At 38.5% G+C, this 23,908-nt stretch overlaps 1 pseudogene; it reads left to right on the top strand.

Moving 5' to 3' along the window:
- The first annotated feature begins 478 nt into the window (after nucleotides 1–478).
- LOC129505698 (60S ribosomal protein L35a-like) lies at nucleotides 479–810 on the top strand (annotated as a pseudogene).
- The last annotated feature ends 23,098 nt before the right edge of the window (nucleotides 811–23,908 follow it).

Raw genomic sequence — 23,908 nt, 5'->3', positions numbered from 1 at the left:
CAAGAATAGGGCACAGGCAACACCCATGGGAGACACCTCTGAAGTGCCAGGCTGTGGTGAACAGGGTACACTGAGCTGCAGGGCACTGCAGGACTCTTCTTCACAAAGCCACTACTTAAAGAGCAGGATACATAGCTAACTTTCCTACCACATAGACAGAGAGAGCTAGACAAAATGAGGAGACAGAGGAATACGCACCAAATTAAAGGACAGGACAAAATAACAGCAAGAGACCTAAGCAAAAGAGATAAATAACATGCCTCATAGAGAATTTTAAATCATGGTCATAAAGATACTCACTAGACATGAGAAAGGAGTGGAGGACTTCAGTAAGACCCTCAACAAAGAGACAGAACACCTAAGTAAGAACAAATCAGAAATGAAGAAGTCAATAACTGAAATTAAAAATACACTAAAGAGCTCCAACATTTTGGAGCCAGTGGAGGCCTGTTGGGAAAGGACTCCTAAAATGATGAGTATGTCTGGAAGGCTGTGGTCCAAGGCCATTTTTGCTGGCTATCTGTGGGGTCTCCAGAACCAGATGGAACACACAGCTCTTCTTAAAATTGAAGATGTTTATGCTTGAGAAGAAACTGAATTCTATCTAGGCAAAAGATGTGTTTATGTGTACAAACCAAAGAAAAACACAGTGACTCCTGGTGCAAACCAAATAAAACCAGAGTAATCTGGGGGAAAGTAACTCATGCTCATGGAAACAGTGGCACAGTTCATGCCAAATTCCAAAGCAAATTTCCCACTAAAACCACTGGCCACAGCACCCATGTAATGCTATACCCCTCAAGAATTTAAGCTTACTGAAAAGTAGGGGCACCTGGTGGCTTAGTCAGCTAAGTGTCTGATTCTTGGTTTTGGATAGGTCATGATCTTAGGGTCATGGGATCAAGCCCCACAACAGGCTCTGCACTCAGTGCAGAGTCTGCTTGATATTCTCTCCCTTTCCCTCTGTACCTCCCCCTACTCACACACTCTCTCTAAACAAATAAATAAAACTTAAAAAAATAAACTTACTGAAAAGTAAAGGTATAGATTTTTTAAAAAAGAATAAAATGAATAAATACTAAAGGGAATGCAAAATAGACTAGAAAGCTAAGAACCAATCAGTGACCTGGAAAACAGTAATGGAAAGCAATCAAGCTGGAAAAAAAGAAGAAAGAAAGAAAGAAAGAAGAAAGAAGAAAGAAAGAAAGAAAAGAAAGAAAGAAAGAAAGAAAGAAAAAAGAAGAAGAAAAAGAAGAAGAAGAAAGAAAGAAAGAAAGAAAGAAAGAAAGAAAGAAAGAAAGAAAAGAAAAGAAAGAAAGAAAGAAAGAAAGAAAGAAAGAAAGAAAGAAAGAAAGAAGAAAGGGAGGAAGGAAGAAAAGAGTAAAAAATGAGAATAGGAAAAAAATAAATTAAATAATAATAAAAATAAATAAAAAATAAAAAATAAAAATGAGAATAGGGCAGCCCAGGTGACTCAGCGGTTTAGTGCTGCTTTCAGGCCACGGCCTGATCCTGGAGACCCAGGATCGAGTTCCACATTAGGCTCCCTGCATGGAGCCTGCTTCTCCCTCTGCCTGTGTCTCTGTCTCTCTCTCTTTCTGTGTATCTCTCATGAATGAATAAATAAAATCTTTTTTAAAAAATGAGAATAGATTAAGGGAATTCATAGACACCATCCAGTATAATAACTTTCACAACTCAGAGATCCCAGAAGGAAAAGAGAGAAAGAAGGGGGCAGAAAATTTATTTGAAGAAATAGCAGCTACTTTCTGAAGCTAACTTCCTGAATCTTGGGAAGGAAACAGTCATCCAGATTCAGGAGGCACAGAGAGCCCTTAGCAAAATCAACCCAAGGAGGTCCACACCAAGACAAATAATAGTTAAAATGAGAAAAAGCAGTGTTAAAGAGAGAATTCTAAAAGCAGCAAGAGAAAAGAAAATGGTTACATACAAGGGAAACCTCATTTTTCAGCAGAAACTTTGCAAGCCAGAAGGGAGGTACATGACATACTCAAAGTGCTGAAAGAAAAAAATCTGAATCCAGGAATACTCTCTCCAGCAAGGCTTTCATTCTGAATAAAAGGAAAGATAAAGAGTTTCTCAGGCTAAAGAATTTATCACTACTAAACCAGTCTTACAAGAAATATTAAAGGAGACTCTGTGAGTGGAAAGAAACACCATAAACACAGGTAAGAAAAGCAGGACGCATAAAAGCAGTAAAATTGATTATATCTGTACAAATCAGTCAAGGGATTCACAAAATATAAGAATGTAAAGTATGACACCACATACATAAAATGTGGAGGGGAGTGGAGTAAAATTTTAGGGCTGTAAGGATAGGTTAAATTAAATGACCATCAACCTAATATAATTGCCTGCTATATGCATGAGATGACATAAATAAACCTAACAGTAACCACAAATCAAGCCACAAATCAAAAACTGGTAATAAATATGCAAAAAAGTAAAGAAAAAGAATCCAAGTATATTATTAAAGAAAGACAGTAAACCATGAGAGAGCAAGAAAAGAAAGGAACAGAGAAAAACTGCTAAAACAACTGTAAAACAAGTAACAAAATTGTAATAAGAACATGCCTATCAATAATTATTTCAAATGTAATGAACTAAACACTCCAATCAAAAGACATAAGGTGATGGAATGGATTGAAGAAAAAAAAAGACCCATCTATATACTACCTATAAAAGGCTCATTGCAGATCTAGACACATGCAGATTGAAAGTAAAAGGATGAAAAATCATTTATCATACAAATAGAAGTGAAAAGAAAGCTGGAGTAGTGAGACTTACATAAAAAAAAGACTTTAAAATAAAGACTGTAACAAGAGACAAACACAGGCACACATAATCATAAAGGGATCAATCCAACAAAAAGATGTAAGAATTTTGCACCTAAAATCATAGCACCGAAATACATAAAGCAGCTAATAACAAACATAAAGTAAGTAATTAATAGTAATAAAATAATAGTAGAGGACTTAAACACCCACTTTCATCAATGGATAGATTACCTAGACAGAAAATCAACAAGGAAACAATGGCTTTGAATGACATATTGGACCAGAGAAATCTAACAGAGATATTCAGAATATTTCATCCCAAAATTGCAGGATACACATTCTTTTCAAGTGCATATAGATCATATATTAGGCCACAAAATAAGTCTCAACAATTTCAAAAACACTGAAGTCATCCTATGCATCTTTTCAAACCACAAAGCTAAGAAACTAGGAAACAGGGGGGGAGGGGCAAGATGGCGGAAGAGCAGGGTCCCCAAATCGCCTGTCCCCACCAAATTACCTAGATAACCTTCAAACCATCCTGAAAATTTACGAATTCGGCCTGAGATGTAAAGAGAGACCAGCTGGAACGCTACAGTGAGAAGAGTTCGCGCTTCTATCCAGGTAGGAAGACGGGGAAAAAGAAATAAAGAAACAAAAGGCCTCCGAGGGGGAGGGGCCCCGCGAGGAGCCGGGCTGAGGCCGGGGCGAGTGTCCCCAGGACAGGAGAGCCCCGTCCCGGAGGAGCAGGAGCTGCACCAACCTTCCCGGGCGGGCGGAAAGGGGCTCGCAGGGAGTTGGAGCAGGACCCAGGAGGGCGGGGATGCCCTCGGGCTCCCGGGGACACTAACAGACACCTGCGCCCCGGAGAGTGCTCCGAGCTCCCTAAGGGCTGCAGCGCGCACAGCGGGACCCGGAGCAGCTCGGAGGGGCTCGGGCGGCGGCTCCGCGGAGGGGGCTGCGGGGCGGGAGCGCGAATCCACCAGCGCAGGCCCCGAAGCACAGGGCGCCGGGACACAGCCCAGGATCCGGCCTCCCCCGGGACAGGCAGAGGCCGGGAGGGCCCAGGACAGCGAGGACGCTCCTGCCCCGAGCTGAGCAGATCAGCGGCCCCGCCCCGGAGCCTCCAAGCCCTGCGGACGGAGAACCGAGAACCCCGAGCCCCGTAGTTCCTGCGGAGGCTGAATCCAGGCTTCCAGAGTTGCCATAGCAACTGCGGCTGTTCCTCCTGGGGCCTCACGGGGTAAACAACCCCCGCTGAGCCCGGCAGCAGGCAGGGGCAGAGCAGCTCCCCCAAGTGCTAACACCTGAAAATCAGCACAGCAGGCCCCTCCCCCAGAAGACCAGCTGGACGGACCAGTGATACTCCCCCGTGTTCCAATACAACTTGTTTCTGGCCACTCCGCACTGAGCAAAATGACTAGAAGGAAAACCTCACCTCAAAAGAAAGAATCAGAAACACCCTCTCTCCCACAGAGTTACAAAATCTGGATTACACTTCAATGTCAGAAAGCCAATTCAGAAGCGCTATTATACAGCTACTGGTGGCTCTAGAAAAAAGCATTAAGGACTCACGAGACTTCATGACTGCAGAATTTAGATCCAATCAGGCAGAAATTAAAAATCAATTGAATGAGATGCAATCCAAACTAGAAGTCCTAACGACGAGGGTTAACGAGGTGGAAGAACGAGTGAGTGACATAGAAGACAAGTTAATGGCAAAGAGGGAAACTGAGGAAAAAAGAGACAATCAATTAAGGGACCATGAAGACAGATTAAGGGAAATAAATGACAACCTAAGGAAGAAAAACCTACGTTTAATTGGGGTTCCCGAGGGCGCCGAAAGGGACAGAGGGCCAGAATATGTATTTGAACAAATCCTAGCTGAAAACTTTCCCAATCTGGGAAGGGAAACAGGCATTCAGATCCAGGAAATAGAGAGATCCCCCCTAAAATCAATAAAAACCGTTCAACACCTCGACATCTAATAGTGAAGCTTGCAAATTCCAAAGATAAAGAGAAGATCCTTAAAGCAGCAAGAGACAAGAAGTCCCTGACTTTCATGGGGAGGAATATTAGGGTAACAGCAGACCTCTCCACAGAGACCTGGCAGGCCAGAAAGGGCTGGCAGGATATATTCAGGGTCCTAAATGAGAAGAACATGCAACCAAGAATACTTTATCCAGCAAGGCTCTCATTCAAAATGGAAGGAGAGATAAAGAGCTTCCAAGACAGGCAGGAACTGAAAGAATATGTGACCTCCAAACCAGCTCTGCAAGAAATTTTAAGGGGGACTCTTAAAACTCCCCTTTAAGAAGAAGTTCAGTGGAACAATCCACAAAAACAAGGACTAAATAGATATCATGATGACACTAAACTCATATCTGTCAATAGTAACTCTGAATGTGAATGGGCTTAATGACCCCATCAAAAGGTGCAGGGTTTCAGACTGGATAAAAAAGCAGGACCCATCTATTTGCTGTCTACAAGAGACTCATTTTAGACAGAAGGACACCTACAACCTGAAAATAAAAGGTTGGAGAACCATTTACCATTCAAATGGTTCTCAAAATATACCCTAAAAACTATAGAACACTTCTGAAAGAAATTGAGGAAGACACAAAGAGATGGAAAAATATTCCATGCTCATGGATTGGCAGAATTAATATTGTGAAAATGTCAATGTTACCCAGGGCAATTTACACGTATAATGCAATCCCTATCAAAATACCATGGACTTTCTTCAGAGACTTAGAACAAATTATTTTAAGATTTGTGTGGAATCAGAAAAGACCCCAAACAGCCAGGGGAATTTAAAAAAAAGAAAACCATATCTGGGGGCATCACAATGCCAGATTTCAGGTTGTACTACAAAGCTGTGTTCATCAAGACAGTGTGGTACTGGCACAAAAACAGACATATAGATCAATGGAACAGAATAGAGAACCCAGAAGTGGACCCTGAACTTTATGGTCAACTAATATACGATAAAGGAGGAAAGACGATCCACTGGAAGAAAGACAGTCTCTTCAATAAATGGTGCTGGGAAAATTGGACATCCACATGCAGAAGAATGAAACTGGACCACTCTCTTGCACCATACACAAAGATAAACTCAAAATAGATGAAAGATCTAAATGTGAGACAAGATTCCATCAAAATCCCAGAGGAGAACTCAGGCAACACCCTTTTTGAACTTGGCCACAGTAACCGGAGAAGGACAAACAGTGTATGTTCTCATTCATTTGGGAAATATGAATAATAGTGAAAGGGAATATAAGGGAAGGGAGAAGAAATGTGTGAGAAATATCAGAAAGGGAGACAGAACATAAAGACTTCTAACTCTGGGAAATGAACTAGGGGTGGTGGAGGGGGAGGAGGGCGGGGGGTGGGGGTGAATGGGTGACGGGCACTGAGGGGTACACTTGATGGGATGAGCACTGGGTGTTATTCTGTATGTTGGTAAATTGAACACCAATAAAAATTAATTTAAAAAAAAAGAAACTAGGAAACAATCACAAGGAAAAAATTCTGGAAAGAACACAAACACATGGAAGTTAAAGAACATGCTACTAAACAATGAAGGAATAGGTTAACCAAGAAATCAAATGGGAAAATTAAAAACACATTGAGACAAATGAAAATAAAAACGAATGGTCCAAAGTCTTTGGTGCAACAAAAGGTGTTCTAAGAGGGAAGTTTATAGCAATAAAGGCCTACCCCAAGAAGCAAGAAAAATCTCAAATAAACAACCTAATCTTACACCTAAAACTGCTACCAAAGGGGGGGGGGAGGAGTAAAACCCAAAACCAGTAGAAGGAAAAGAAGGAAATAATAAAAATTAGAGCAGAAATAAATGAAATAGAAACTAGAAAATAATAAAGACAATAGAATAGACCAATGAAACCAAGGAGCTTCTTCTGTGAAAAGATCAAGAAAATGACCTTTAACCAGACTCACCAAAAAAAAAGAAGGAAAGAGGACTCAAAATCAGAAATGAAAGAGGAGACACAATAACCAACACCAAAGAAATACAAAGGATTATATGAGAATATGATCAAAAATTACATGCCAACGTGGATAAATTCCTAGAAACATATAACCTCCCAACACTGAATCAGGAAGAAATAGAAAATTTGAATGAACACACTGATTGCCAGCAATGAAATTAAATCAGTAATCAAAAAACTCCTAACAAACAAAAGTCCAGGACCAGATGGCTTCACAGATGACTTCCACCAAACATTCAAAGAAGAGTTGATATATATTCTTCCCAAACAATTCCAATGAATAGAAGAGAAACAAAAGCTTCCAAATTTATTCTGAGGCCAGCAATACTCTGATACCAAAACCAGATGAGGACACTACAAAAGAGAGAGAGAGAGAGAGAGAGAACTAAAGGCCAATATCAGTTATGAACAGAGACACAAAAATCTTCAACAAAATATTAGCAAACTGATTCCAACAATACATTAAAAAAATCATTCACCATGATCATTTATTGCTGGGATGTAAGGGTGGTTCAATATTTGCAAATCAATCAATGTGATAACATCACATAAACAAAAGAAATTAGAAAAACATGATCATTTCAATAGATGCAGAAAAACCATTTGGACAAAGTACAATGCCCATTCATGATAAAAAAAAAAAAACCCTCAAGAAAGTAGGTTTAGAAAGAATATTACTCAACATAATAAAAGTCATATATCAAAAAAAAAAAAACACAGCTAACAGCATAGTCAACAGGGAAAAACAAGGAGCTTTTGCCTTTTCCCTTAAGATCAGAAACAAGACAAGAAGGATATCTACTCTCATCACTTTTATTCAGCATATACTCTAAGTCCTAGCTGCAGCAATCAGACAACAGGAAGAAATAAAAGGCATCCAAATAGATAAAGAAGTTGTCAAACTTTCTCTATTTGCAGATGACATGATACTATATAGAGAAAACCCTAAGGATTCCACCAAGAAAACTACTAGAACTGATAAATGAATTCAGTAAAGTCACAGGATACAAAATCAATACATAAAAATTCATTGCATTTCTATACACTAATAATAAAGTAGCAGAAAGAGAAATTTAAAAAACAATCCCATTTACAATCACATCAAATGTAATAAAATACCTAGGAATAAACTTAACCAAGGAAGTGAGAGGCCTGTACTCTAAAAACTTTAAAACAATGGTGAAAGAAAATGATGACACAAACAAATAGAACAAAACTCCATGCTCATTAACTGGAAGAACAAACATGGTTAAAATGTCCATACTGCCTGAAGCAATCTACAGATTTAATGCAATCTGTATCAAAATGCCAACAGCACTCTTTATAGAGCTAGAACAAATAATCCCAAAATTTGTATGGGATTGCCAAAGCAATATTGCAAAAGAACAAAAAAAGTTGGAGGTATCACAATCACAGACCTCAAGATATACTACAAAGCTGCAATAATCAAAAAAGTATGGTACTGGCACAAAAAAGGCACACACATCTATGGAATAGAATAGAGAGTCTAGAAATAAGTGCACAATTACATGATCAATTAATATTTGACAAATAAGGAAAGAATATCCAATGGGAAAAAGTCTTGTCAACAAATGATGTGAGGTAAAACTGGACAGCAACATACAAAAGAACACAACTGGATCACTTTTTTGTTGTTGTTGTTTTGGGGTTTTTTTTGGATCACTTTCTTACACAAAAATAAACCCAAGATCGATTAAAGACCTAAATGTGAGACCTGAAGCCATAAAAATCCTAGAAAAGAAATCCTAATTTCTCTGATATCGGCCACAGCAATATTTTTCTAGATATGTCTCCTGAGGCAAGAGAAACAAAAGCAAAAATAAACTATTGGGACTACATCAAAATAATCTACACAGTGAAGGAAACAATCAATACAACCAGAAGGCAACCTACTGACTGGGAGAAGATATTTGCAAATGATTTGTCTGGTCAGCGTCCAAAATACATAAAGAACTTACACAACACCCAAAAAACAAATACTCCAATTAAAAATGGGCAGAAGACATGAATAGACATTTATCTAAGGAAGACATATGGCCAACAAACACATGAAAAGATATTCAACATCACTCATCATCAGGGAAATGACAGTTGTAACCTCAACCAGGTATCAATGTCACACCTGTCAGAATGGCTAAAATCAAAAAATTCAAACAACTGTTGTCAAGGACATGGAAAAAAAGGAAGCCTCATGCACCGTTGGTGGGAATGCAAACTGGTATAGCCATGGTGGAAAACCGTATGGAGTTTCCTTAAAAAGTTAAAAATGAAACTACCCTACCAATCCAGTAATTGCACACCTAGGTATTTAACCCAAAAATATAAGAACACTAATTCAGGGGGATCCCTGGGTGGCTCAGCAGTTCAGTACCTGCCTTCCACCCAGGGCATGATCCTGGAGTCCTAGGATCCAGTCCCGCATCAGGCTCCCTGCATGGAGCCTGCTTCTCCCTCTGCCTGTGTCTCTGCCTTTCTCTCTCTCTCTCTCTCTCTTTCTCTCTCTCTGTGTCTCTCGGAATAAATAAAAAAAAAATCTTAAAAAAAAAAACACTAATTCAAAGGGATGCATGTGCTCCCGTGTTTACTGCGGCATTATTTACAATAGCTAAATTATGGAAGCAGCTCAAGTGTCCATTGATAGATGAATGGGTAAAGAAGAGGTGGTATATGTATATATATATTATTCAGCCATATAAAAGAATAAAATCTTGCCATTTGCAGTAACTTGGATGGATCTAGAGAATAATGCTAAGTGAAATAAGTCAGAGAAAGACAAATACCATATGATTTCACTCATATGTGGAATTTAAGAAAAAAAATGAGCAAAGAAAAAAAGACAAACTAAAAACAGACTCTTAACTTTAGAGAATAAACAGATGGTACCAGAGGGGAGATGAGTCGGGGTGGGTGAAATAGGTAAAGAGAATTAAGAGTATACTCACCGGGATGAGCACTGTGTAATGTAGAAATTATTGAATCACTATATTGTACCCCTGAAACCGATATATAGATAGATAGATAGATAGATAGATAGATAGATAGATAGATAGATAGATACTGTATGTTAATTATACTGGAATTATAATTTTTAAAAATATGAAAAACAAGTAATAATAAAATACATAGTGCTGTGACAATGAATCACATCACATTCTGGATATTTGATCCAAGACAATCAGAAATTTAAATATAAAAAAATGAAACTGTAAAATTGCTGGAAGAAAACACTGACTACGTCCTCTATAACTTTGGACAGAGGAAGATCTTTCTGACCTGTGATCAAAGTCCAAAAGTCATTTTAAAAAAAGACTGACAAATTTATTACATACATTTTTAAAAATTTCTATTAGATACTTTAAACAAAGCCAAAAAATAAGTAACAACTGGCCAAAAAAATTATGACTCATACGATAATCAAAAGCCTAATTTCCCTTAATATGTAAAAAAAAAAAAAAAAAAACCTCCTAGGGATTGAGGGTAAAGAGACCAACACCCTTTAACCTGTCCAAAATACCTGATATCACTTACAATAAATGAAATTCAAATAAAATTAAACTACAATATGTCATTTCTCAGAAGCCTAGCATTTGATAACATATGCTGCTGTCAAAACTGAGGGCAAAGAGGCACCTCCTACTTTGCTGACCAACATGCATGTGCCCTGTGGAGAGCCATTTGGCCATAACTAAAACTTCCAAATGCATCCTTCCTCCTCCACCTAGCAATTGCATTCTAGGAACTTATCCAAGGTAAACTTCCCATGTGCTAGTTGAGACACATACAATGTTATTCACTATAGCATTATTTGTAGCAGGAAAAAAAAAAGGAAAAATAAGCCAAGTGTGTATCTATATAAAATCAGTTATGTACATTAATATGCCCACTTATCTCTAGATACTGATATAGAAAGATGCCTATGATATATTGTTATGGAAGAAGAAGGAGGAGTGAAGGGAGAGTTAGGGGAGGGGTGGAGGAGGAAGAGGAAGAAGAAAGTTGTGTAAGAAAGGGATAAATAAGAAATATATATATTTATCTTTGCTTGTATATTTCAAAGATATGAAACTAATAAAAGAAGATGAGGCACATGTGTAAAAATGAAGTGATCAAAAACAGGCAAGAGTGATACTTCTTCATGTTACCCCTTAAATACTACTGTTTTATTTTTTTGAACCATATGAAAATAACACCCATTCAAAAAGTTTAAAGCCTAAAGTGCCAACAGGTGAACGAAATCATTGCCAGATTTTAAAAACTAAAAAGAATTGAGAGCTCTTAAAAATAATGTCATAGATATCAAGGACCCCTTGGTAGATTTTGTGTATCATACCCTTTTATGATTTCTCCCTACGATGTGACTGTTTTTACAACAGAACTTTCCCTGCCAGTATCCTCCACACTATTTCCCCCAGCCTGAACTAAGATTGATCAATAGGCTCAGGAGCCTTTACCACAGGCAGAGAAGGAACTTGAAAGTTGACATCAGCTTGTTGTTTTCACGCCTAACAATTCATCCACGCACAACTATGTAGTATTTTCCCTTTAAAAGTATAGACATTATAATTATTTATATTCTATCTATACAACAACAGTATGCTCTATACAAGGACAAAAAAGAACCAGATGAAATAGGTCTGTACAAACAACATCGGGAAAATAGAGAATGGAGTTATAACTGTTTCAAGAAAGATACATAAAATCAATTTCAACAAGATGAAAGTGTCAAAACTGGCAACTGAAGCCAACATGCTTTACCCATAAAAGAGATGGTGAATGCTCTCTCCCTTGGGGAAACCTTCCCCGCCAAACCACCCCAACTGATGGCAACAGATACACCAAATCTGCCAGCACTGAGAAATGAAAGACAAACAGAGGAGACATTCAAAAGCAATCAAGCATTTGGGAAAAATATGAAGGAATGAATGAGTTGGTTCTGACCAAATTTAAAATGCTAAAGTAAGGAGACAAATTTGGAAATAAAGTTGTGGAAAACATCACATACTAGAAAGGTTATACTGAGGGCATCTTAAGATATAGTATTTTCTCAAAATTTTTATCCAGACCACAAAACAACAATACCATATTCGCAACTTGGTGGAGCTGTTTTATTAAAAATATCAACCCCCATTTTATAGCAGGGAAACTGTGGCTTAGAAAAGTAACATAGATTTTGGGAGCCTATGCTCTTGCCCTCCCAAGGCATCAAAAAGTGACAGCAGACAACCAACAAGGACAAAAAACATAAACACAGTTTCAAAAACAAACCAAAATTAGCACTGTGAGGGCCATTTTTCCAGTGAACGGTATTTCCCCGTATCACAGGAGCACATGTAGGTTCCACTCTTTTGCACAAGAGGAGAAATAAAAAGAGCAGCAACAAAAAACTAGTACATCTCAATGTCTTCCTAAATGCCAAGTTCTTTGCCTGCACTATTTCATTCTCTCCTTGCAACGTGTAAGGTCAGTACCATTATCATCCCATTTAAAGATAAGGAAATGAGAACTTGGAAAAGTCAGGCAACTTACCACCTCACTCAACCACCAAGTGGCAAAGCCAAAATTCAAACATGAGCCTGAACCCATGCCTATCTCAGAGGCCATAAAACCTGAGAGGTTAGGCTCTGGGGAGAGATTGCCTGAACATGAATCCTGGCACTAACACCTCTGAGCAGGGCCACTGTGGGGTAATTACTGAACTATCTTGCCCTTGTGCCTCGTCTAACTCATCTGCAACATTGAGAGCTATACTGGTTCTTAGGGTTCTTCTAAGAATGAAATGAGTTAAATGAATAAAGCACTTAAGAGTATGCCCACACACGGTATCCTATATGATCACAAATGTTAAGCTAGTAATGAAGAGGATTGCTATTGGTACCTTAGCACTCTCAACTCTTTCAGCACTGCAAAATAATGAGTGTTTATGAGATTTCCCTTATCCATTAGGAAGTTTAATTTATCTTCAATAAGCCTAACAAAAAAGAAAGGTTGCCACATATTTTAGAAAATTTTCTCCTAAAAACATTTATGGGATTAATGGAATCTCCCTTAACTATCCCAAAAAGTCATTATAAGGAACAATGAGGTTAGATAAACAAGTCACCATTGTTTGTGAGAACATTATTTGACTCACAATAGTGAGAGCCATGTACCAATATTTGATCACATTTCCTTTGTATTTTTGATCACCAAAGGATTTGCAATTAATATTAATTTTTTTTATAAGGAAAATCAAAACATTTTATCAAGCAGACCCAAGCAACCAAATTCTTTAGAGTTTACCTTTGCTCTTTGCTAATTCCCCCCTCCCTTGTTAATCTGAGAAGTACAATACCATAGTAGTTCAAGATTTCATCCAAACTGAGTTTAGAAGCAGAAAAAAATTGTTGTCCCTCTAGTTCCAGTCTATATGTATGATTTACAATGCATAGGTTACTACCTTACATAAATTCTAGACAAAAGAAAAAATACTCACCTTGGGGATAATGACAATATTTTTGGAGAAATATCCCATCACACGATTATGTAAACATTCAAGCAAAATGTTTTCTCTAAACTTAGAGACACACTGGAAATAAGTAGATTTTACTGAATTCTAAACTGGTTCAATTTCCCAGCTGGACTATTTCTTTATGTTTGCATAGATTGATGTTTTTTAATTAACTGACTTTGGACAGCACTTGCATTCTCTGTGCATAAAAATATTTTCTTATTTCCTGTTCACTTTGTGTTAGACACAGTTGTCTGTTTCACCACACTGGAAAATTAAGTTGGAACAGATATTTTCAGAGATATGTAGAGACCACAACAAAATGAGGGAGGGAGGAATCCCTCCGATTGCCATTGAATGAGGAAGAAATGTGAATTTGCTACAGATACACTCCCACAGAAGAAAAAATTAGGAAGCCTATTATTTGCCCATTTTCAGGTGAACTTCTAGGAGGAATGAAACACAATTTTTTAAATGACTCAGTAGGAGAAAGGCAAAGGAAACCTTTGCTTTTTTTTTTTTTTTTTTTTTTTTTGCCTTTGCACTTTCTAACTTGGGAAGGGGACACGTGAGAAAGGTGTATGTGAGCCAGGGGTATACGTCACCAATGGAACAAGGAAGGTTTTTCAGTGTCGCACGTATTATCCTGTGTTCTATTTTAGGTGGCTTACCCATTCTGTCTCTTTTGCTAGTACCCTTCCTTGCAGTGAGAGGACAAGTGCAGATGGTGGACTTGAGAGGCTGCAGAATGGATGAGACAGCTAAAACAGAACATAAGGTAATATGTACCACAACGAAAGGCTTCCTCATTCAGTTGGCCAACTACATCATCATGACGAACGGTGCTGACATATGGCTATGGGGAAAAAAATGGAAAAGATAAATAAAAACAGAAACTAAACATTTTATAACATGCTACAGGACTAAAAATCTGCACAAAATAATATGAAAAATGTTGTGTTCAAGGGTAATACTACCTACCTGCTATGTCTACCTACCCTGTGCCTTGCTCTGTGCCAGGTAAGCTGCATAATGTCCTTCGGGACTTTCACAAGTACATAGTTGATTTCCTGAAGACATTTTTCAGCTGCCAGATTCCTGAACAGTTAGGTCCCAGGCAGAGCCTTAAATCTTTCATATGTATTGTCCAATTTAACTCCCACAATAATTTTATGAGATAAGTATCATGATTGTAGATATTATTACCTCTTTTATGCATGAGAAACCTGAGGCCTGGAGCTATTATGTGCTGTCCAACTATATAAATTATCAAATGGGAGAATAATGGCAGAATATGAAAAGCACTGGAATTAGTAGGTTGGGATTAGATAATAATCTAATCTAAAAGAACTAAAAAGAAATATGCAAAGATGGCCCATCTCTCTAGTAATCAAGGAAGTACTCGTACAATAGTAAAATAACATTTAGGCCATCAGATTTTTAAAAAGAGGCACCTGGGTGGCTCAGTGGTTGAGCATCTGCCTTCGGCTCAGGGCGTGATCCTGGGGTCCTAGGATCGAGTCCTACATCAGGCTCCCATGAGGACCCTGCTTCTCCCTCTGCCTGTGTCTCTGCCTCTCTCCCTGTGTCTCTCATGAAAAAAATAAGAAAGTCTTTTTAAAAAGAGATTTAAAAAAAGAAAAAGATAGGTACCATCCACTATTTCCTAACATGCAAGGAAATAAGCATGTTCTTGTAACATCAATAGGCGTGTAGATTTACTCAACCATTCAGAAGGACAAGTTGACACAATGCACATGCCCTTCAGCCCAGAAATCCTAATTGACATGTAGAAAAATATTACCAACACTTTAGTCCAAACCACCATCATTTGGCCTATTGCAGTGTATTTTATGTTAGTCAGCTTTGCTGCAATAACAAACCACCCAATATCTTCAGAGTTTATGGTAACATACACATATTTCCCACCATGTGATTATGCAAGGGTTGAAAATTTGCTAGAGACTGTGGCTCTTCTTCACATGTCTTTTCACTCTAGGATCCAGTCTGAATCTCTCAAGGCGGTAAAAAAATATTAGAAGGCTGAGAAGACCCATGCAATCTGATTTAAGGACTTTAATATGTCATGTCTACACACATTCCAGTGAACCAAAGCCAGCTACATGGTCCAGGCTTGATAACCAGGTAGATGGGCAACAGTGGGGAAGGGAGACACAGGGATATTCCTGTAGGGTGGCGCCACATACCAAATGGCAAGAAAGTACAAATGTAATTCTTGTTCAAGGAAAAAAGGAAGTAATTGACTATGAATAACCATAGACTCACTCTCCTAACTGGTCCTCCATACTGCAGCCAGAGTGATCCAATTAAAACAGAAGTCTGATCTTGTAATTCTTCTACTCAAAACATTCCAACAGCTACACATTCCACTCAGAGTAAAAACCAGTCTTCACCATGGCCTAGAAGACCTGGATGTTTTGATTTCCCTCCTGTAGCCATCACCTTTGTGATCACTCCCTCATGAAAACTCTTCTTTAGCCACACTTGCTTCCCACCTACCTCAGGGCCTTTGCACATACTAAGCTACCTTACCTAAAGCACTCCACATTCAGATATGCCTGGGCCTATCTCCTCTGCTTCCTTTAGGCTTCATTCAAATGGCAACTTAAAAGTAGATATTGGTGGTTACATTAATCTATACATGTAATAAAACTGCACAGAACCGCACATACACACACAAATGAGTACATGTAAAAACTGGGAGAATTTGAATGAGGTCTACAGCCTACACAATTACCAGTTTCATCATTTTGATATGATACTATACTCATGCAAGATATTACCATGGGGAAAGTTGGATAAAGTGTTATTTGTACTACTTTGTGACTTTCAGTAAGTCTATAATTCTCTCAGAATTAGTTTTGTTCCTAAATGAGAAAAAAATAGGTGAGCAATCAGCTTGCATAAAATGATACCCCCAAACCATATATCCTTTTATTCTATTCCACTTCACTGTCCTTATCATAAGCTGACAGATTTACATATTTTGATATAGCCAATACATTTATTTGATTATTGTCAGTTTCCCCTACTAGAAAATAAATCTATGGTAGTGAGTTTTGTCAATTGTGTTTACTGTTGATTCCCCGGCACCAAGAAGAATGCCTAGCATATAGTAACGACTCAATAAACATCTATTAATAAGAATAAATGTGCCCAGTAGCCAAAATTGGAAACTATCTAAATGTTCATAAATAAGGAACAATTAAATTTTGATATGTGGTCAAACACTGTGCAGTAATTTAAAGAATGAAGTAGATCTCTATGTACTCACCCAGAAGAGCTCCATGATATATTTACAAGAGTAAAAATAAGTTACATGAAATTGGCACAACACGATCCCAATTAGTAAAGCAGAAAATCATAATGCTTAAGAACAGGGATTCTACATGCACATCTTTGTTCCACTCCTCATCTGCAGGGTGGCCTTGAACAAGTGATTTAATCTCATTTGCCTCAATTTGCACATCTGTAAAATCAAAATAATGCTGCAGGGTTAAATGAGTAAAGACTGTGACACCGTATAGTATATCTCTAGTACTCGGCACATTATAAACATTTAACATATGTTAGTTATGATTATTATTTATGTACAAAAATCGGATACAATTATACATATAAGTGTTTTAAATCCATAGAAGAAGGTCAAGAATGAAACAGAAAAGTGTTAGCAGCTGTGACCCGTAGGGAGCGATAAGGAAAGGGATGTGGGACTTTCTTTTTTAATTAAAAAAACCACACATCCAAGGGGTCAAATATAAATCATTTTAAATTACATAAACGAATGCTTTCTTCCATAACTGATGGTTAATCAAGGATTAACTACAGCTGCTTCATCTAAATTTGCAGTAGATTTGCAGGGCCCAGGAGCCCACACACATGGCTGAGGCTGCTGATCCCTGAGGCCCTGTCCCAGCACTCCTAATGGCTGAGAAATGCTGACATGGGTGCTGGTGCCCAAGGTGTTTTGAAGGGCAGGAGTATGAGCAAACGCTTCTCTCTCTCTCTCACCCTCCTTTCCACCCATTAGGGATTCTATTAAATGGGGCCTCGCACTATAGAAAACTGTTTCAACTCAGAGAATTCTGCTAAGGACTCAGCCACTTGCTGGCTTACAGCTGGTAGGTCAGTTAATTTTTGTCTCATTTTCTCCAGGTTACATTTTGTCTTTTGAAAAACAGCTCAGCACTGTTTTAGCTTGTTGCTCAATGGATGGACGATGGATGTTTGCAATTCATCTTTCTCATCCTCCTACTTCCTGCTTTTACTTTTATCTTTTTTACCTTTTATTTAAATCACATATTTTTATGTTTAATCATTTTTGTTTCTTTGCTTATCAGCCTCTTTCTCATATATTTTTTCTATACCTTTTATTTACCATTATTTTAAAATATAATTTCATCATTCTCTTTAACTTTTATTATTTTTGTTTTTATCCACTTTATTTTGAAATATCAAATATCAATAAATTCAATAAAAAATGTCATCCTTATCTTTTTTTAGCTTTTTCTTTGTTAGGTTTGTAAAATCTTTTGTCTCATTTTTAAACATAATCCCTATTTGTTTTACATTTTGTGGGAAATTTAATGAAATTTTTCTCTTCTCCTTTCTTAAATTTTAATTCAGTTTTATGTCATGATTTATCTTTATAATGGCCGACTGACAGCACAGGCAAAGTGGTGGTAATAGAGACAAACGCACCATGCTGTTAGAACAATCTGGAGGTCTATGATCTTTCAGCTCTCCCTGGAGGACCCCTATAGTTCTAACACCTTCTTCACCCCTACTTAGCAAAAGGCCTCCTTTTATAATGTTTATTTTCTAAATATATTACTCCACAGTCATCATGATGGAATAGGTACTGTCTCATCTCTCTGTGCAGAGATCCCTATGCTAAAATTCATAGTTAGACCATAATCTAAGAAGTCCAAGTTGGGCAAGAGATTACAGTAAGATATAGTTAGACCGTAATCCAAGAAGTCCAAGTAGGGCAAGAGATTACAGTAAGAGAAACCTGCTTTTTCAACATGTCTAGACTGAGTATGAGTAAACCACCCATACACTTCTATCAAAGAAGCCAAAGCACAATGTCCATATTCAGATTTCTGACATCACTTCTATGTCACCCTGATAATTTACTTCTCAGTCTTCTCCCTTCTCAGTAGACCTCTAGAAAGAACCCCCAATGGATTAGTTTCTTCAGCTATCTTCATTCATTAGCTCAAAAAAACCAAGCTCAAAAAAGCTCAAAAAAAACCAAGTGGATCCTTGCTAGAGTGGGAGAGAGGAGGATTTTTCGTTCTGTTTTGCCTTAACTGAGCCAGCTCTGCTTTAACTAGATAACATCATAGACGTGTACAGTAAAGCCACTAAGAGGTATGGTCTATTTAGCCTATCAAAATCAAATGTAGAGATAATGTTTCATCAACTGAGGGATTTATATGATCCACAAAATGTTTCAAGATACAGTACTACAGCTCAGTTTGGGTTTCTCCTTCCCTATGTCTCTTCCCCATAGAGAAACACAAAGATATATGAGAAAAGAACCTGGTTAGTTTTGGGGGCTTAGGCCATAACATTAATATTTCTAGTTTCCTGCAGTTTTCTCCCATTATGCCTCTAGTTTATTCTTTTGGGATCCTTTCCCCGTGGACCCAGCTGTTGGGTCCAATTGCTATTGTCCAATCACCACGATTTTATCCACTCACCACCAACAGTCCTAGGAAATGACATTGATCAAGTATCTTGATTGAAGATCTAAAGCATCCAGCCATTCCTATTCACTACACACACATCCATGACAACTCTCTGCAATCAACTCACTCTCTAGGGAAGGTCCTTCTGGTCAGGTGTCTTCTAAGATCTGTCCACCTAGGCCATAACCTGACTCCTTTAAATTTGGTCTGTTCAGGAGCACCTGGGTGGCTTAGTCAGTTAGGCATCCAACTCTTGATTTCAGCTCAGGGTAGATGAGACTGAGCCCAGCATCAGGTTCCATGCTAGGCTGCCTCTCCCCTCCTTTCTCTTTCTCTCTCTCTCTCTCTCTCTCTCTCTCTCCTTCTCCAAAAAAGAAGAAAAAAAAAGTTTTCAATACTTTAAAAATTAAATAAATAAATAAATTTGGTCTGTTCAACCAGCAACTGCAACTTTAACTTATGCTAAACCGCATACTAATGCCGGCATCTATATTTCCTTATCATTAATAATGTACCACCCAGTGAATGTGAATCCTATGGAATTACACTGCAAAAGAATTCAACAACAAAGATCTTCATGGGGTAGTTTTTCTAATCCATTTTAACAGTAGATACCTGCTGCAAGAGACATGGATTTTGGAAATCCATTTGCTGTGTTCCATGTTTAGGATCCTCCTTTTTCTTCCTAGCCATGCAGGGGAGAGATCTGTACTACAAGTGCTGCTCTGGTGACTGTCTACTTCAGAGAGCACCTGCCGTGAAGTTCACACTCTAGAAATATGTCCATTTAGCTCATTCTTTCATTTCCCAGATAAGCTGTACACACCTGCTGGCCCACCTGTGCTGTGATAAGGAGGAGAAAGCTTTGCCATTATCTGCCATTATCTTTTTCCAGAACTTGGTTTCATTTCACTTCAGACTCTGACAGGAAAGCATTTATTTGGATGAAAGATCTAAATGTGAGACAAGAATCCATCAAAATCCTAGAGGAGAACACAGGCAACACCCTTTTTGAACCTGGCCACAGCAACTTCTTGCAAGATACATCCATGAAGGCAAGGGAAACAAAAGCAAAAATGAATTATAGGGACTTAATCAAGATAAAAAGCTTCTGCACAGCAAAAGAAACAGTCAGCACTAAAAGACAACCTACAGAATGGGAGAAGATATTCACAAATGACTATCAGATAAAGGGCTAGTTTCCAAGATCTATAAAGAACTGATTAAACTCAACAGCAAAGATACAAACAAACCAATCATGAAATGGGCAAAAGACATGAACAGAAATTTCACCAAAGAAGAGATAGACATGGCCAACAAGCACATAAGAAAATGCTCCACATCACTTGCCATCAGGCAAATACAAATCAAAACCACAATGAGAGACCACCTCACACCAGTGAAAATGGGGAAAATTAACAAGACAGGAAACCACAAATGTTGGAGAGGATGTGGAGAAAGGGGAACCCTCTTCCACTGTTGCTGGGAATGTGAACTGGTGCAGCCACTCTGGAAAACTGTGTGGAGGTTCCTCAAAGAGCTAAAAATAGACCTGCCCTACGACCCAGCAATTGCACTGCTGGGGATTTACCCCAAAGATACAGATGAAATGCCAGAACACCTGGACCCCAATGTTTCTAGCAGCAATGTCCACAATAGCCAAACTGTGGAAGGAGCCTCGGTGTCCATCGGAAGATGAATGGATAAAGAAGATGTGGTTTATGTATACAATGGAATATTCCTCAGCCATTAGAAACGACAAATACCCACCATTTGCTTCAACGTGGATGGAACTGGAGGGTATTATGCTGAGTGAAACAAGTCAATAGGAAAAGGACAAACATTATATGGTCTCATTCATTTGGGGAATATAAAAAATAGTGAAAGAGATTTAGGGGAAAGGAGAGAAAATGAGTGGGAAATATCAGAGAGGGAGACAGAACATGAGAGACTCCTAACTCTGGGAAATGAACAAGGAATAGTGGAAGGGGAGGTGGGTGGGGGGTGGGGGTGAGTAGGCGACAGGTACTGAGGGGGGTAGTTGACGGGATGAGCACTGGGTGTTATGCTATTTGTTGGCAAATCGAACGCCAATAAAAAAAATACAAAAAGAAAAGGAAACCATTTATCAAGTAAAAGGCACGACTATATTCAGAAAATTATAAATGTTTAACTTTATGCTGCTAAAAGAACTTATTAAAAGAAGCTTAATCAGGGTTTTTCAGAAAAGACATTCTTGAAGCTTCCCTAAATTTACCAAGTTGTTCGGATTCAGGGAAGTGATCATGGTCTTGCATGACAGAGTGTAAATTGTCTGTCATGATTCTGAGATTTACAGAAAGCTTCTGCTGAGATCCCAGAGCAGAATATATCACTTGTTGCCAAACCATGAAAATTAAATATTAAAAAATTCCACCAAAAATCAACCTGGAGGGGATCCCTGGGTGGCGCAGCGGTTTGGCGCCTGCCTTTGGCCCAGGGCGCGATCCTGGAGACCCGGGATCGAATCCCATATCGGGCTCCCGGTGCATGGAGCCTGCTTCTCCCTCTGTCTGTGTCTCTGCCTCTCTCTCTCTCTCTCTCTCTCTCTCTCTCTCTCTCTCTGTGACTATCATAAATAAATAAAAATTTAAAAAAATACATTTAAAAAAAAAATCAACCTGGAGGGCAGCCCCAGTGGCAGCGGTTTAGTGCTATCTGCAGCCCAGGGCATGATCCTGGAGACCTGGGATCAAGTCCCACATCAGGCTCCTGCTCCTGCATAGAGCCTGCTTCTCCCTCCTCCTGTGTCTCTGCCTCTCTCTCTCTATGTCTATCATAAATAAATAAATAAATCTTTAAAAAAAAAAAATCAACCTGGAGACAGAAACTAGCTAGAACCAAAGGAAGGAATTTAAAATGTCTTCCAGGGTCAGAGATGATACCATTTAGAAAAGTATAACCAACACCAAATTATACCTATATTCAAGGTTCCAGAAATATAAGCTCAGTTTCTGCTGTTCAAAAAAAGTTGTATTGGCCATACAAATGCAATAATCCAACATAGAATGGGGAAAAAATGTCTGCCCAAGGTGTTCTCAGCATTATTTGCAATATTTTTTTATTTAAATGAAGCCATCTAAATGATCTAAAATTGTGGAATGATTAATGATTAATTAGTAAGTAAAATGATCAATGTCAAATATACAATGGAGTAATTTTCTACACTGCAAATTATTTTTATAGTTTACAGTAACATGAGGAAATGATTTTTTACAATAATTTTAATTGGAAAAAGGCAAGATAAAAATTGAATCAGCAGTGTATATAAAATGATGAAGACAAAAAAATAAATTTTAAATAACAAACATATCCACAATTAGGTATGGAAACATTTTACTTGTCTATGTAACATGATGTTGACAAAGTTTTTTCTTCCTTTGCCCTAGAATTAACAACCAGGATCCAAAATTGAGGACAAATGTATTAATTAAGTAAAACGTCCTAAGCAGGTCAAAAACATAAGGCAGGGATCCCTGGATGGTTCAGTGGTTTAGCGCCACCTTCAGCCCAGGGCGTGATCCTGAAGTCTTGAGATCGAGTCCCACATCGGGTTCCCTGCATGGAGCCTGCTGCTCCCTCTGCCTGTGTCTCTGCCTCTCTTTCTGTGTCTCTCATGAATTAATACATAAAATCTTTAAAAAAAAAAAAAAAAGAAGAAGAAGAAGAAGAAGAAGAAAACAAAACAAAACAAACACAACCTCAGGTTGATTAAACAGAAGCTGAGCCAGTTCTGCCAGTCAAGCTTCACCCCACTACTATTTTGTCTGTTTATTTGCCTTAGTGAAGGCAATAAACCAAGAGAAAGGAAAAGAAGTAAAGAAACGACCCAGGTTATTAGGAGTAAATTATTCAAGGTGACTGGGGTTTCTGGACCCTGAAGCCAAGTGAAAAGGAATTCCCAGGGAATCAATTGCCTAGGAAAGGAAGTCACCATACAAGTGTTTATGGGGCCACAGAATCTGTAGATCTACACTGGTCTTACCATTGGAACAAAACAATGAATGGCTTCTTGAGATAGCATGATGTTTTTGGAGGTGTATATGAACCTCAGATGCTTTGGTCCACTTCTGAATTAGATATTTTCAAAGAAAAGAGGCATGCCAGAGTTCTGATTCCCACAAAGAAAAAAGGGACATCATGTATCTGAGATGAAGATGGAGAGCAACCCCACACATAGTCCTCTCACACCCTCAAGAAGCACAGAGGGCAGCAGTAGAGGTTCCCAGGATCCCATGTAATGAAGACATAAACTGCAAAGCCACTAGATTCCCCACTAGAAAAAGAACTAGGTACCACAGCCCCCCAATGGAGCTCAAACACCTCCCCAAGAAAACAGTACTTAGTATCTCTACGGATACTACCACACAAACAGAAGTGACCAGCAGTGGAAAGAACCAAACTGAGCCACTGCAAGAGCAGGCTGCCCTCCCTACAACACTTATAAGAATGCAATTCCTCCTATACTTTCTCTTGTCTCCCCCAATATACCTAAGGGACCCGTAAGAAACCACAAGGCAAACCATGTGACCCAGAGACAAACCATGCCCTCTCCAGCCTCTTTCTACTCCCCTCTGGTGGAGGAGGACGGGGAGGTGGGGGGGGGCAGTGGCAGAAGGAGTCTTTGGGGCCTAAACCGGGCTGGTGCTGAGAAAAAAGGAAGAGATATTCGTGGAATTGAATATGAGATTGATGCTTCACCCTAGGCCACACAGAGTATTTAATAACTGAAAATGACTGGAAAATATGGGATAGGAACAAAGTGTTGATAAGCAATGTAAAGATGAAATTCACTACAACACAGTTGAAGTAATTGGAGTAAATAAAGTCATTTAT

The sequence above is a fragment of the Nyctereutes procyonoides genome, unplaced genomic scaffold (genome assembly GCF_905146905.1).
Source record: "Nyctereutes procyonoides isolate TBG_1078 unplaced genomic scaffold, NYPRO_anot_genome, whole genome shotgun sequence".
Classification (NCBI taxonomy): Eukaryota; Metazoa; Chordata; class Mammalia; order Carnivora; family Canidae; genus Nyctereutes; species Nyctereutes procyonoides.
This window is presented reverse-complemented; position numbering and strand designations above follow the sequence as displayed.